This window comes from Cryptomeria japonica, chromosome 11, assembly GCF_030272615.1.
Source record: "Cryptomeria japonica chromosome 11, Sugi_1.0, whole genome shotgun sequence".
Taxonomy (NCBI): domain Eukaryota; kingdom Viridiplantae; phylum Streptophyta; class Pinopsida; order Cupressales; family Cupressaceae; genus Cryptomeria; species Cryptomeria japonica.
Genome location: NC_081415.1, coordinates 64,413,451 through 64,431,900, shown reverse-complemented (window position 1 = coordinate 64,431,900; position 18,450 = coordinate 64,413,451).

Genomic DNA, 18,450 nt, shown 5'->3' with positions numbered 1-18,450 from the left:
AGATAAGTATATGGGACAAAAAGAAGATGCTTGGGAGTAGTTATAGGAGGTTGCAATAGAACAACAAGCAGAGGAAACCATAGATGCTAAAAAGGACTTATAACCACTTCTTGAAAATGACTGGTTGTTTGTAACAAACTTTCTTTTGAAGGGTCCAAAGCTTGTATGCATCCATACTATTATAAATGGATACCAGGACTCCTAAAAAAATGATCGCAAGTAATTGTAAGAAAACACTACAGAAATTTATCTATGCTTTTTTCTAGTCTTATGGAGAATACTCTAAGTTTTGTAATATTTTCTCAAAATTAATATCAATATACAGACTAGAAATAGTGTATATACATAAATGTGCATAGTAGTCATAGGGCAACTCATGTCAAATGTGCAACTCAATACAATAAATAATCTTAGTTTGTAGCCCTATAGCATCATAATGCAGTCCTTGACCAAGTATGCATACAAGAAACATTTAGTTCTATTAAGGCACAAGCATCAAAGTCAAAGGTTATGACAACTAGTGAAAAACATCAAGAACAAAAAGTTTAGTTTCAAGAATTAGGAGTTGTAATAAAAAAACTTAAAAGGGTGAGGCATATTCATAACTTTTGTAGTCCCACCTTGGATATCAACACTAGAAGCAACTCATATTGTTCGTGTATAGACAAGACAATATGGGAGTTCATTATACCCAGCAACTGATGGTGTTGTTGTTTGTGTTGTCTCTATTGGACCCTGCAATTAAGATTCAATATACATTATTCAATAAGATTAACTGTGCAACATAATGAAATATTGAAAAGTGTGTTACCTTGTTGAGCTTCGCTTGGTTTCAAGAATAGTTTAATATTCTCTATTTAACAGGGCCAACCACGTGAAGGTGGAAGCTCATTTGGGTGCCCCTCCCCCCCCCCCCCCCTAACATCACTCTAAATTCCCCGTTAACATTAATTCTTTCTACCATTAATAAAATATAGCATTCATTCATTAATATCACAAAACGTTCATTAACACATAACATTGATTAACATTAATTAATACTCAACATTCATCAATATTAATTAACACATATCATCCATAACCATTAATTATCACATAATTACATTCACTAACACATAAAAATCAGTCATTATCAAATAAGTTAGATTACAATCATGTCTTTCTTTGTTTTTTCTTTGAAGCTATGAAAAGACTAAGTGGAACATCGGTGTCTTCATCATTTCTCCCCTCTATAGATGTTCTGCCAACTACTCATGATCTCAATTTATGCCTAGTCCTATACTAAGGATGAGGACACTGAAGCAAAGGGGGGTCCTCTACAATAACAAAGAAATGGGTTAAATTCAAAAAAAAAAAATTATTATTGTTATGAGTATTTTGTTAATTTAGAGAACATAATTGTTGTGCTCTTTACCTGATGGGGCCACATCATTTTGTGTAGCCTCAAACTCAACATGCTAAACACCACGGTCCTCTTCACTTGAGTGGGGGACATCACATTCTTAAGGTTGTGTACCCAGATCATGGTCCACTTGCTCACCACCGACTACATGCTCCAAAATATTAACAAGAAAGGTTACATTAATTACTACTCTAATTACAAATTAAGATGTTTAATTGTATTAATAGCTAAATAAATAAATTTGAATAGCAAATGAATACCTCCACTATTGGGATGCACATCCAGAGCTTCATGTGCAGGTGGTGTTTCACAATTAGCAGGCTGCATTCCAATGACATGCACATTGTTATCATTGCTTGCTTATTTAACACAAATATAGTCAATTTATGTTGGAAGTCAACATCAATTCGATTACTGGTAAAGTATTCAATTTGAAACAACTTTCATTTACCATATTTACTTGTGTGACGGATGCACTCGAATGTTGTGTATGCTCACTCAATTGTCATAGCCGATTAGCCATGACTAAATAGCCTTGCTGGTAGGCAATTCTCTTGTCATCTTTTGTGGGCACTCTATTGAATTTAGAGCCCTGCATTTTTTCTTGGTACCATGAATTTTGCTTGCATTGTTTGTAAAAAAAAAAACCATTTGCAATTTATTAATATTTTGAGACAATATGGGAGTTTACATGAGATACTTACAATTCATGCAACAAGTTTCTTGTAACCACCAGAGCCACGTTTGTGTTGCTCATACTTTTCTTGCCTTCCTTGGTTGCCTTTGACGTGTCACTCAGTTTATTAAAAGTTTGAAATATGTTAGATTATATAAATATAAAGAGTAATTAATTAGTACATAATTATATTCTTAATAGTATCATGTACCTTCTTCTGGCGTCTACTGGTGTATTTCCTTTTTTCCTTTCAATTCTCTCCTTGGCATCCAAAATCAGGTCCTTCCACCCCTTCTCTAGAATCATGGGGGGACACTCGTACTTTAGGTTCCTCTCCAAATGGGTCCTGTATTGGTCCCTCACATACTTTAGTTATGTGCCATCTTTTTCAAGGAGCTTGGTTTTGTCAAAGGTGTCATTTCCAAACCACTCAACCATTGGGTTTGTCAATTCATCTTTTAACCTTTTTTCTTGGTCATTCCACCTTTTAAAGCAAAAACAAACCTGTTAGATTAAAAAATGAACTAAAGCTACATTTATTACACTTCAAGAAATGGATCAAAGGAAAAGTATTCTAGCAATGATATGAAATCAAAAGTGGATAAGGGTTAGTTCACATATGATGTACCACCTTTTATGTATGGTGGGCCCAAATATCTACAACGCAATGTCATTAAGATGTTTATAGAAAATATCATTTCTTGCAAAAAAATTCATGGAATCAATATTAGTCCAAAATGAGTGATCATAAAGTAAATTACAATTAGAGTATATATAATAATAATTTTAAAGTACCTGGAACCTTTTGTATCTTTAAGGGAAGCATTTCTTTGTCGCTCACCACGAATGTGGCCTGCAATGTTCCCGTACTAGCAATACGAGAAGATCCAGGAAACGATTCTATGTTATTAGCAGTAGTCGCCTGTGGCACATCCTCGTGTGCATCTCCTCTTGCAAAAAATGAATCCACTATGAAATGGCATTGGAATCAAGAAAGAATGCTTGAAGGGAAATAAACACATAATAGAAGATAGAGAAAAAGAGGGATCTACCATCAATGGGTGGGCCAATATGACGTGCACTAGAGGATGTCTGCATGCTATGTGTTGCTAACATTGCAGTCGGCAATACAGGTGAGGGTGACCTCTGATTTGGCGGCGTCGGCATTTGCATAGTAACATTGATAGCATCTAAAGAATAATACATTAAATATATCAAACATTAAATATATGAAAAGTGCAAGAATTGTAAACAAGGATGAACCTTTATTTTTAAAATTCACAGTATCAAGTATGATGTGTTTTGGGTACTCAGAGTGATAAGCCAAGCAAGTGATAATACAAGAAAATTGTCATCACCTAATCCTGCAACACCCTGATCGTAGGAACGACTTTCATGAGGGTAGATAAATTGTTGTAAAAACAATACGTACATGTTTTAGTTAATGACATAAAAAGAGAATAAAATATAAACCATTATTGAACTTTTGTTATAATTAAAGCTTTCATTATTGCTTACTTGCAAGTTTTCAACTATCTTATACAATAATTCCACCCTTTGTAGTATCTCATCAGTGGTAGGATGCACGGCTGCCAAAGCAACAATCTCTTTTCTAATTTTTATAAGAGGCATTTTAAAGAATTTCACAAGGTCTATGGGATCTTCAAGGTCATCATTGCTTAACCCTAATGATTCCACATCCATAGAAAGGTGCTCAGGTACTGCAACTCCCTTTGCCTTTCCCTAAACATCCATCTGTGTCAACAATATCATTAACAATAACAAAATTAGTTTAAATCACTAAAAAAAAGAACATAATAATGTAATAGTTTGCTTCTACCTAATTTGTACAATTACAATGAGGTTTACCTTCTTGGTAGAAGTGTCGCAAGGTACATCTCTATCTGCGATATGTGATGGATCCATGTCAGCCTGTGACAAAGAAAAAATATAAAAAACATTAGCGAAATTACATCATACACAACATGAACAACATGAACTTTGTAGACAAAAAGAGTATTAAATAATAAAAAGATGTTGTCATCAAAATCATTGTAAATTTTGTAATTCCTTACCTTTACTTTATGTAGACTATGTAGGATCCTCAACTAAATGGTCACATAAATAATCACATAGCTAATAAACAATCCAATTTCCATAAATAAACATAGTTTAAAAATTGTCACATAAATAGTCACACCCCCTATCTCCATCTCCATATTAAAAGGTGCATCATGAATTAATTATGTAATGGCATTAGAATTCAAAATAGAATGAATTAATTATGTAAAAAAAATTCTATCAAGAAGTCAATGTTCAATAGATAATATACTAATCGCATTCCTCATACATTTCATTCATCATGAACATCAAGGTCATCATCATCATCATCATCATCATCACCATCATCATCATCATCATCATCATCATCATCATCATCATCATCATCATCATCATCATCATCATCATCATCATCAACATCTTCGCCATCATCATCACCATCATCACCATCACCGTCATCATCATCATCATCATCATCATCATCATCATCATCATCATCATCATCATCATCATCATCATCATCATCATCATCATCATCATCATCATCACCATCTTCTTCTTCTTCTTCTTCTTCTTCTTCTTCATCGTCATTGTGAAACTGTCAATCGTGATCATCATCCACCTCATCTTCTACTTCTTCGGTATCTTCTTCTTCCATCACATTATACTTTATCGGCCTTCCTCTTGGATCATGTCTAACAACAAATGACCAACTCAGTTTATGTGGAACCTCTGAGTAAAATACTTGCTCACATTGGCTTGGAAGAACATAGGACTCATCCCTAACTGGTTCAAATGACCTTGTATTTAGCATTATAAAACCATTATCATGTTCAATAACAGTTCTATCAAGATCATTTTTATTCAATCGTAGCCTATACCATTTGACGACGAACAAAACTAATTTGATGGAACTAAAGTCACACTCAAGTATATCATCCAAAATGCCATAGTATCAATTTTGAGACTGTTGAGGATGAATGTCATTTCTTGATGAAATATTGTCACCTCAAAGACTGCAGTGATGCCAGAATCACAAGTTTTCTTTGTGTCATCCAACTTTTTTATGCGAAATTTATGACCATGGTAGCATAGAGCGTTGTGGTGGTTGACCTGCGATATGTCAAACATGTAAAAAAATTTGCATTGTGAGTTGATAAACATATGGGTCATTAATAAATTATACGTATCTGTTTATCTCTTAAACCATATGCTAAATCAATTTCCCTTTGTGTAACATTGGAATCTCCATTACGATGTGCTTCTTTAACCAATGAAGCCACACCTTCCCATGTTAACGTGCATCCAGAATGTTGACAACGTTCAATCCATACTGTCATCCAATAAAGATTGTTTGCAATATACAAATGTAATGCATCCCACTCTTGACTTACTATACAAAAAATAAATAGACGTCTTACAATCTATTTATTTTGAAGATTAAGAATTAAATAACTACAATAACATCTTATAATTACCTCTCACTTTCCTCAATCTACCTTTCCCTGTCAAGTACTCCCCTTCGAATTTGTTAATGGTGTTGGGATCCCAAATGCGATCCACATGGATCTTTGCTGCAAACTTAGGAAGATATTTAGAAATGTACACCATAGTCTGGTATACCATATATCCCTCCACCATAGAACCCTCAGGATATGCTCTTTGTCAAACCAAAGCCTTCAAAAATTTCAAGTGCCTCTCAACTATTCACATTGACCTAGTGTGTCTAGGTCCACACAATTCAATCTCCTCAACTTGGTGTATGAGGTAGTGTTCTTGTGCATTGAAAAAAGCTGGAGGTAGACACTTTTGCATTTCACACATTAAATGAGGAATTTTTCTCTTCCAATATTTTATATCATCTTTATGGATTTCTTTACATGACAACCACCTACAAGGTTTTCAAGACGCAAAAAAGTATATTACATAAGAAGTAAAACAAATCGCAAATATAATATCTATACAACGAACTAAACAAATATCACTACTTACCTTATGTATTTTCCAGGATCATATATGACTTGCTTGACATTATTGTTGAGGTCATCTGGGAGAGATAGAGGTAGAACGTACTGCAACAATTATAAAATTATCTTTTCATTTTTTTGTAACATAATGAAAAGTACACGTACGCTCAGTACTTAAATACATACTAAAAACACAAGAACATGAATTACGTTAATTAAGGTATGCCAATCATGTGTTTTCATCCCTGGCCCAAATTCACTTTTCTTTGATATGAGATTGTTTATGTTCGCAACAAATCCTGTGGGAAATCAAATTTTTCGTATGACTTCTTTTATAGCATTGCTTTGCTGGTCTGTTAATAACCAAGGAAGCTCACTTATATTAATCTGGTCTCCATGGCTATTTGATTGAATGACATTTATCATTGCATGATTGGAATCCTAAATGTCACTACATATTTTGATAATTTTTTCTTTGTCATGCCTTCCATCCAATATTTTCCATAATGTCTCTGTTATATTCTTTCCAATATGTATACTATCAAACAAATGAACAATTTGTAACTGCTCGTAGTAGGGCAACCTACTAAATTTTTGGGGATAACTTTTTATTCCCTTAGGAAGGTGGTCATTTATGCCTTCACGACCTTCATGAGCATCAATCAAATCATCAGTAAACAAAAAAAAATAGAAAATATGTTTTATGACAAACCAATAGATGGAATGGCATTACCTTGACGATTAATTCTATTATATTCCAACTTCCACAGGTGAGGTGTCATTCTTCATGGCTTTGATGTATTCTCTTCTTTCCCATTGAAAAGATGCTTTTCAGTATTTCGATACTTATGATTTTTGTGGAGAATGTGCCTATACTCATCAAATTAACATCTACTTTCCTAAACTTTTTGAATGACGAGATTTCATCTTTGGACCACAAACAGGACATGCAAATTTTCCCTTTGTTTGAAGACCTACAAGATAATGTGTAATTGGATTAAATATGATAATTTTTTGAATTATAATGTTCATGCACAACTTAAACACTATAACATACCACAAAAATGTGTTAGCCTCGGGGCATCGTGTATTGTCCATAGAAGCATCACATGTAATTGAAATTGTCTTTGTATTATTGGTCTAGATATGTCATACATAGTGACACCATTCCATAACTCCAGCAACTCATCGATAAGAGGCTTGATATATACATTCATATCTTTAACTTGGTACTTACCTAATCGAATGAACAAAAACATTACATAATTATTATGACCCTTTTACTGCAATATTTATAATTAAATTTAGACGACTATATTTAAATGATAAAATACCTGGAACAATCATTGCCAACATTATGTGCTCCCTCTTTATTGAAATCCATGGAGGAATGTTATTGTTGATAACAAAAAAAGGCCACACTCAGTAAATAGATCTCATCTGTCCAAATGGATTGACACTGTCCGCTGCCAATGAAAGCCTGAGATTATGAGGTTATTCTTTAAAGTGTGGCCACTTTTCCTCTGTCTATAAATGTTGAACCATCTGTAGGCATTCAAATAATCTCATCTCGACTTCTATTGCATGCATGGTAATCCATAAATTGTGCCAAGCTAGTGCACTTGAATAATCATTGCATACGTGGAATAATGGGAATATAGTGAAGAACCTTGCGAGGAACCCTTTTTGTTATTTGATCTCTTCGATATCTACTGATATGACATTTAGGGCATTCAGTTCAAAATTCATGTTGTTTGTGATATATAATATGATCATTGGGACAAGCATATATTGCTTGATACTCCATTCCAATATCTTTCATAATGGCAGATAATTCTCAGTATGAGCAAGGTAGAATATTTTATGGTGGTAACAAAAACTCACCTATCAATCTACATCAACAAAATATAATTTGTTATAATAAAGAATATTAATGTTACAACATGATTCATAGTTTATTATGACATATATGACATGCCTTAACATACGTGACATTGTTATGTTGGATAAAACATTCATAACCTTCAAGTTCACCAACAACAATACAGCGGAGAGAAGAGTTTCTTGCGAGCCTTCATAAAGGGCCTCAGATGCCTTCTCAAGTAGAGGGACATCATGAACAACATCAAGGTCATCTTCATCATCATGATTAGCTATGCGAGTACTAAATGAGTCATGGATCAATATATTTGTACCATCATCTTCAATTGTGTTTTCTGGCTCATGATCATCATCTTCCATGGGATCATTATCTTCAGCTTTGATATTCACACCTCCATGTTTGTCCACTTCGAAAACCATATTCTCAGGGTTGTGTTGATCCATACCATGTGCTCCGAGGTGCTCGACCTATATAGAATTGATATACATAAATAAACTGTGATCATGATCTCATCATCACATGATTTATTATGTATATAAATTGTCAAAACGATATAATGAAAAAATTACCAATGGATGATAATCATGTCCACCTTCAATGTGACCATGCAGCCTACAATGTTTCTTCGTTGTTTTGATTAGAAGTCTTCTAGTCTTTAACCCCTTACAAATTTTGCATGGACAATAACATTTTCCATCACCTTTTCTTTTCAAGTTAGACCACAATCTAGCAATTGTCTCCTTATTTTGTTGTTCATTGATATTGTCTAACATGGTCTTTCTTCACAGGCAAGAAAATACAAATTATTGTCTGACATGGTCTTTCCCTTAGGAGCTGGCAGATCCTACTTCCATACTTTAATTCTATTTTCTCAAAGGACAATCCTAAAAATCCATGCATTGCAAACAACTTTTTACACCTTTGTTGGTTGTGGTGGCATCATACAGAGTTTACATCAATAAATGAAGAACATGCCAATGCTTTTAATGCAGCAGTAGAAGTCTATCTCTTATTCAATATTTCTAGTGAAACCCCCATGATCTTTTGTTGGAGTAGAATTTGTTATATTCTAGAAAGGGTCTTGTCCTTTGTTGATGGGATACTCATCTACCTCAAGAAATAACTGTTCTTTTCTCCAACAAGAAGTGGAACAAAATGAAGATCTAGCACCATGAAATTAATCCTCAAAAGGATTACTATAGCTAGTTTTGGTAGATAATGATCTCGGTAAAATACTAATGTGGCTTTACGAAACATTATGTACTAGCTTAGCATACTCTAAAAACTTTGGTACGCCATGCTACATCCAATTAAGTCTCCATCGGTATCTCTATCGGGTTTATGGGTTGGGATTCAATGCACTCTTTTTATACACAGATTTTACTTTCAACTAAGGAGGTTTGTATGTACTTACTTGTCTTTCGATTGTATCCCTATTTCAAGAATTTCTTCTATCAACAAATCATTTGTTGTAAGTTGTACAAGTGGAAGCTTGAACATTCCTTCCATGCTAGCCTTGTTCATACGTTCAACACCGTCTTGTGCAACAAATCTTTAGAACTCCATTTTTCCAAATTGAAGAGTGACTAGTAGGGACAATCTAGGACACTTATAGAGGTTTTGGAAGAGAGATAAATAGACCTAAATATTATGGCTTAATAATGATCAACAGGTAAATAGATAAGAAAATCTCAATATCAAAATGACTTTCTCAATTGTCTTTACTATAAATGGATAGATCTGCTAATAATGGCTTTATGACTGTACGTCAACTTTAGACTCAATCCAAGAAGAACTATAACTAATATGCAATATCTAGATTTATGATCTCTATAATATAACAATCCCATAACTATGTTTCCACGCATCTATACCACAACACAAACATCATGCTAGTGTTCAACCATAGCAATTGATATCCTAATTATAGAATGTGAAATATGCACATAACTATGAATAAAGATTAAGAAAAAAAAAGAAAGATGCTGATTGCAAACATAAATTGATAGTTCTGAAACTTAATTTAAGTACAGATCCAATAGCCAACAAGATGAGAGGGGGGGGTGAAGCATAGAAACTTAATCTTCCATAAAAACATTATATTCAACCTCGGTAACATATACTTCAATAATATAACAAAAACTATTAAACATGCAAACTCAAAAGCATATAAACATCACAAACCTCATAACACTAGATTTAACGTGGAAACCCAAATAGGGAAAAACCACTGTCGGATTTCAGACCCACTAAGAAATATACTCTTCTAGAGTATGCTCGGTTAAAAGCAAATCCTGTTAAAGATTACAAACACATTGCTAGATGTGACCCAGTTAAGGGATTTCCCTCCGATCTGTTAGGATCTTCACCTTGTTAGAAGTGGCCATATTAAAGGATTTCAAACACTCAATTAGAATGTCACCTTGCTAGAGGGTTTTACAAATAAGACTGTTAAGTCCACTCGATTAAGAGATTTTCTATCACTTTCACAAAATAACAGTAATAAAAATCTATTTTTAGCTTCACATCTAAAATGCTAAAGCAAATTCTTATTTGCTCAATACAATCTAGACATAGAAATAATCTTGTCCATCTGCTAGGCTTCTATACTCTGTTATTCAAACAGGTGTTCAAGCTTCTGTGCTCGATAATCACTATGTAGCATCCCTATGCATATATTTGCCCACATGCATTGTTTATCAATAGTTCCCTATTTATAAATAATTAGCTAACCACTTAAACTCCTTGATCACATTTCCCATGATCAATCATAGCAATCAGATCTTCAATCTTGTCCAGGCTCAATGTATCCTTCGATCTGAAAATGTTTTACCTCACCTTGGAACTTGCATATATTTCTTGGAACTTGTGCTAGGGTATTGCAGTTCACTCTGAGCTGTAGATCTTCCTGTCGATCTTCCTTTTCCATAGATTCATTAACAAACTTTATTTACAGCATACCAATCATTTAATCAGTTCTAGCTCATCAGCTTCCTTCATTAATTAACACATGTAAACATTTAATGCATTATGTTACACCTCTATTACAACTCGGTGAATACTAAACTTCACTCGGTAGACATTCTGCCTTCATTAACCGATAGCGATAACCTTAGGGTTTACCGACTAGGTTATTTGCTTGGTAACATAGTATAGTATTAACCTTACAATTTACAACATATGTATGATGTCAAAACAATCTAAACATCATGATCTCATCATTGTCTGACTCGGTAATAGTTACCCATTGAATACCTTATTCATTGTAATCTTTCAGTGTCTTTTACCGACATCTTTATACTCTTCAAATCATACTTCTCAAGATATGGCAACATCATACTGAATTAGAAAATCAATTTCTTGACATCAATGACAAAATAATAATATTAAGACAGTAAACATCCTTAATCAGTTATATCCATAATTATCAACAACCTTCTCAATATCCTTATTGAAATGTCAACAATCTTCCATTGTTTGTTATAATGCCAACAATCTCCCCCTTTGGCATTGATGGAAAAACCAATTGATTTAACCTTAAAAAGATTCAGATTGCTGTGATTCAGAAATGCTGAAATGCTCTCCCCCATACATTAGACTTCTCCTATTTTCTTCAATATTTTCAATCAGTCTTCTCTCCCTTACATTAGTCTTATCCCACATTGACAACAATGCCAAAAAGTAAAGAACTAAAACATAATTTCTATCGCTGAGAAGTAGATTTCCTTCTATTGTGTATCAACTGAGTCTTGGTTAGAGCATTCTATCTTCAATTCCTATTCCCTATATGGTATCCTGTATTGTTTCCTACACACATTTACAAAACCTCCTAAAGTGTGTAAATTGGCATCAACTCCTAAAAGATATTCAATAGAGTCATCGGATTGGTGCTTTCACCGAACTCAGTCAGTGAGTAGAAGATAGAGGTAGGACCCCTAACTTACTTTTGAGATATTCAAAAGTGTCCCTTGGTAGTGGTTTGGTGAATATATCTGCAATTTATTCCTTTGTGCTAACATACTCCAACACCACTTTCTTCTCTTGAGCTTCTTCTCTAAGATAATGATATTTGATAGAGATGTTCTTTGTCTTAGAGTGCATAATAGGATTTTTTGAAATGTTAATGGCACTAGTATTGTCACAGAATATAGTTACTAGCTCGGTAACTTTCTCATTTATACCTTCCAACAATTGTTTGATCCATGCAATGTTGGTACAATTCAATGCTACAACAATGTATTCAACTTTTATTGTTGACTGTGAAACACATCCTTGTTTCTTGCTAAGCCAACTCACTAGTCTTTCTCCTAAAAAGATAGCTCCTCCACTTGTGCTTTTTCTATCATCAATGTTGCCTGCCCAATCAACATCAGTATAAACTGTTAAATCAAAATCATTTCCTTTCTGATATACTAAGCCATAATCTTTAGTTCCTTTCAAGTATCTAAAAATTCTTTTGATTGATGTCATGTGTGTTTCCTTAGGATTTGCAGAGAATCTTGCAACTATACCTACTACATGTGCTATGTCTGGGATGCTGTGAACAAAATATTTTAGCTTTCCAATCATGGATCAGTAAAGTGTCTCATCAACAGATGGAGATTCATCATTCTTTGATAATTTACAGTTGGTAGTCATAGGAGTACTTACTGGTTTTGAATCCTCCATTCCAAATTTCTTCAAGATTTCCTTTATGTACTTGGATTGAGTAATGAAAATCTTATTTTTCATTTGTAGTATCTGTAAACCTATAAAATACTTTATATCACCGATTAATGACATCTCAAATTCTTTGCTCATTTCATTTCCAAAGTTCTTACATAGAGAGTCATTTCCACAAAATATAATATCACCAACAAATATGACTAAGATCAGTATTCCATTTTCATCATTCTTCATGTACATATTGGTGGTCTCACTTGTCCTTATAAAACCAATCTTAATCAAATAAGAGTGCAATCTTTCATACCATGCTCTAGGTGCTTGTTTCAAACCCTATAAAGCTTTGTTCAATTTACATACCTGATCTTTATTATTGTCTTCAACAAATCCTTCAGGTTGTTCAATAAAAACTTCTTCTAATATTCCATTCAAAAATGTAGATTTGACATCCATTTGAGATACCTTGAAATTCTTGAAAGTAGCATATGCCAACAATGTTCTTACTCCTTCAAGTCTAGCAATAGGTGCAAAAGTTTCACCATAATAAATTCCTTCTTCTTGAGCATAACCTTTGCAAACTAGTCTTGCTTTGTTTCAAATGACCTCTCCTTTTTCATTTAGCTTGTTTTTAAAAATCCACTTTGTACCAATTACATTTTTGTCCTTCGCTCTTGGGATTAGTGTCCATGTGTCATTCTTCTTGATTTGATCAATCTCTTCTATCATAGCATTTATCCAATCTTCACTATTAAATGCCTCTTTTACTATTCTTGGTTTAAATTCAGATATCAGACATGAGTTCTGTCTCATTTTGTTCCTTGTCATCACTAGATCATCCTTATTTACTATATTCTAACTCAGTGCATGATGTCTTCTTACATACTTGGCTAATACAGGCTCAATAGGCTCTATATGATCTTCTTCATCACTCAGTAATAGGATATTCTCTTCATTTTCTTCAACAGTTTGTTCGGTAAGACTTCTCGGTTGAACATAGACAAATTTATCATAGTCTTCTGGTTCCTTGGAATTTCCTTCATCATTTCTTTCTGCAAATTCATCAATTTTCACATTTGCACTTTCCACTATTTTGTTAAATGATTTGATCAAACATTTAAATGCTTTGCTTCTAGAAGAATAACCTAGAAATGTTCCTTCTTCGCTCTTTTGATCAAACTTGCCATTTCTATCATCTTTGTGAACGTAGCATCTACTTCCAAAGGTTTTAAAATAACTTACATTAGGTTTCTTATCATACTAGATTTCATATGGTGTCTTCAAAGTACCTTTCTTCAATTGTATTCGGTTCAGGGTGTAAACTGCTATACTTATTGCTTCTCTCCAAAATGTTTGTGAAACTTTCTTTTCAATCATCAGTGTTCTAGCACAATCCACAATAGATCTATTTCTTCTCTTAGCTATTCCATTCTGCTATGGAGTTCTTAGTGGAGAGACTTGTCTTTTAATACCATGATCATTGTAGAATAAGTTGAATTCATCAGATGTGAACTCTCCTCCTCTATCTGATCTAAGACATTTCATTTGTCTTCCTGTTTCATTTTCAACTCTTTCCTTGTACCATTTAAATATTTGAAAAGCTTCATATTTATCTTTTAAAGCATTACTGACATCATCCTTGAATAGTCATCCACAAATAATATGAAATATTTATCACCATAATAACTTTGAACTTTCATAGGACCATAAAGATCAGTGTGCACAAGATCTAAAATTCCCTTAGAAGTGTAAGACTTACTTGTAAAGCTTGATCTTGTCATCTTACCCATCTGGCATCCTCGGCACATAGCATTCTCAGGTTTTTCAAGACTCGGTAGACCTATTACGTGGTGTTTCTTGCTTATTTTGATTAGATTATCAAAATTTACATGACAAAACCTTTTATGCCATAACTAGGTATCATCTATCTTTGCATACAAACACTTGTAGCGAGTTGAGTCAAGGTGAAATGTGTTACCTTTTGTTTGTGTCCCGGCAGCAGCTAACTTTCCATTCTTGTCATGAACTTTGACAATTCCTTTTTGAAATTCTATTCGGTAACCTGTGTTGTTTAGCTATGGTACACTCAACAAATTGTATTTCAAACCTTCAACCCAATAAACATCATTGTATTTTGCATTGTCAAGAAGTGTTATAGATCCTTTACCTTTCACTGGACATGGTGCATCATTACCAAATCTTACATAGCCTCCATCATAATCTTCTAAAATAACAAACTTGTGTTTATCTCTTGTCATATGATGTGAGCATTCCCTATCTATGATCCAAGAATCATTTTTACTTATATGAGATACTAGGGCTTTTTCTTCATACTTTTCTTCATCTGATCCATCTTTGATAGCCACATAAACTGCTTCCTCTGTATTAGTTTCATCTAATTTATCATCGTTAGATTCCTCATCAGTTATTAAGCATGTCTTTTTATCTCTTCTTCTGAAGTCTCGGTGTACTCTGTAATGATTGTCTTTCTGTCTGTCATCTCGGTAATCTCTCTTTTCAGTAGAATCTTTGTCAGGATAGTTAGAAGCCATATGTCCTATATTATCACAATTGAAAGATTTCAAAGGTAGTTTTCCTTTATACTTACCTTTGCCTCTCGGTAACCTTTTGGCTAATAGTGCTTCAAACTCTTCCTGCTTTTTGATTTCCTCATATAGTTTGTGTACTTCTTCCATGTTCTTACAAAATCTTTCACTTGCTCCACTATGATCTCCTTCAGAGTACTTATACTTTCTTTCATTGTGATCATTAGATTCATCAAGATGAAAAGAACTAAATGCAAATTCAACTTTATTTACCGAAGATCCACTATTATCAAAGTTACTTAACTCAAATGCATGTAGCTTACCAATAGTAGCATCTAAAGAAACTGGCATATTAGGTACAAACCATAATTAATTGATTGTAGAGACTCAGATTGCATAAGTCGATAGAAGGGTTCTTAACAACATACTTGTTATATCCTTTTCTTCAATAGTTCCACCTACTCCTTTGATTTGATTGACAATCTCCTTTAGTCTTGTACTGTACTGAGTTATGTTCTCACCTTCACTCATCCTCATGGATTCAAGTTGTCCTCTTAGACTATCTACTTTTTCTGTTTGAACATGTTCATCTCCTTCATATACTCATATGAGCTTATCCCACATTGCGTTTGCATCATTGTAGCCTTCTAGGTCATTAAACTTTGAGTTGGTCAATGCAGATGTTATTTCAATCATTGCTTGGATATGTTCTTGCTTTTCCTTTATCTCTTCCATAGTTAATGGATAGGTGCTCGGTGAAATGAAATCATTCTCTAGATAATATACAACATATTCTCCAACTACTGATAGGTGCAGCTTCATTCTTTTCTGCCATGTAGAGAAACTTGACTTGTTCAACTTCGGTGCATCCCTCTTGTACATCTTTGGATCTTTAACTCAAGTGCCTTTAAACTTTTCTTCCAGAGTCCAAAGCTCTTATACCAATCGATAGTTCTGATACTTAATATAAGTATAGATCCAATAGCCAACAAGATGAGGGGGGGGGGGTGAATCATACAAACTTAATCTTCTATAAAAACATAAAATTCAACCTCGGTAACATATACTTCAGTAATATAACAAAAACTGTTAAACATGCAAACTCAAAAGCATATAAACATCATAAACCTCATAACACCAGATTTAACGTGGAAACCCAAATAGGGAAAAACCACCATGGGATTTTGGACCCACTAAGAAATATACTCTTCTAGAGTATGCTCGGTTAAAAGCAAATCCTTTTAAAGATTACAAACACATTGCTAGATGTGACCCAGTTAAGGGATTTCCCTCAGATCTGTTAGGATCTTCACCTTGTTAGAAGTGACCTTGTTAAAGGATTTCAAACACTCAATTAGAATGTCACCTTGCTAGAGGGTTTTACAAATAAGACTGTTAAGTCCACTCAGTTAAGAGATTTTTTGTCACTTTCACAAAATAATAGTAATAAAAATCTATCTGCAACTTCACATCTAAAATGCTAAAGCAGATTCTTATTTGCTCACTACAATCTAGACATAGAACTAATCTTGTCCACCTGTTGGGCTTCTATACTTTGTTATTCAAATAGGTCTTCAAGCTTCTATGCTCGGTAATCACTATGTAGCATCCCTGTGCATACATTTGCCCGCATGCATTGTTTATCAATAGTTCCCTATTTATAAATAATTAGCTAACCACTTAATCTCCTTGATCACATTTCCCATGATCAATCATAGCCATCAGATCTTCAATCTTGTCCAGGTTCAATGTATCCTTCGATCTGAAAATGTCTTACCTCACCTTGGAACTTGCATATATTTCTTGGAACTTGTGCTAGGGTATTACAGTTCAATCTGAGCTGTAGATCTTCCTGTTGATCTTCCTTTTCCATAAATTCATTAACAAACTTTATTTATGGCATACCAATCATTTAATCAGTTCCAGCTCATCAGCTTCCTTCATTAATTAATGCATGTAAACATTTAATGCATTCTGTTATAGCTCTGCTACAACTCGGTGAATACTAAACTTCACTTAGTAGACATTTCGCCTTCATTAACTGATAGCGATAACCTTAGGGTTTACTGACTAGGTTATTTGCTTGGTAACATAGTATAGTATTGACCTTACAATTTACAACATATGTATGATGTCAAAACAATCTAAACATCATGATCTCATCATTGTCTAACTCGATAATAGTTGCCCATTGAATAACTTATTCATCATAATCTTTCTATGTCTTTTACCGACATCTTTATACTCTTGAAATCATACTTCTCAAGATATGGCAACATCATACTGAATTAGAAAACCAATTTCTTGACATCAATGAAAAAATAATAATATTAAGATAGTAAACATCCTTAATCAGTTATATCTATAATTATCAACAACCTTCTCAATAGCCTTATTGAAATGTCAACAATCTTCCATTGTCTGTTATAATGCCAACATAAATGACTAATGGACAAGAATTGAATTCATTGTAGATAGTTTTGAATTTCAAATTCACTTATTTGTATGCATTTAGTAACTCATGTACTTCTGGCCAACCATTTATCTATTTCATAAATTAAACACTTATTAATAACATTAAATGGCTGAGTCATTAAGTTTTAGGTGAAATTGAAAATAAAATATTTTATTTCAAAACAGCTCACACTATTCCCTATCATATTTTAGACTCTTAGTTTTGTTAGTAGTGGTTTGATGTCTTTGGAGCTGATCATTGCATTTCTTTAGTTACGTTTGCCAGCCTTCTCCTAGCCTATGCCAAAATGGGAGCTTTGGAACAGGGTATGGACATCCATCAAAGCATAAAAGATAGAGGAATTTTGTCAGATGTAGTTACAACTACACAAAATGGATTTGTTGAGAAGGATTTAGAAACTTTCAAGCAAATGCAATCGGCAGGTGTAAAGACAAATTCCATGACCATTGCTACTATCCTCCCTGCCTATGCCAAAATGGGAGATTTGGAACAGGGTATGGACATTCATCGAAGCATAAAGGATAGAGAAATTTTGTCAGATGTTGTAGTTGTAACTGCCTTGGTAGACATGTATGCAAAATGTGGAAGCATAGACAAGGCATGTGAACTATTTGATAAAATGCCTTAAAGAAATGTTGTCTCGTGGACTACAACAATTGTTGGATATGCACAAAATGAATTTGTCAAAGAGGCTTTAGACACTTTCAAGCAAATGAAATCGGAAGGCATAAACCCAAATTCCACAACCTTTGCCAGCATCCTCCCTGCCTGTGCAAAAATG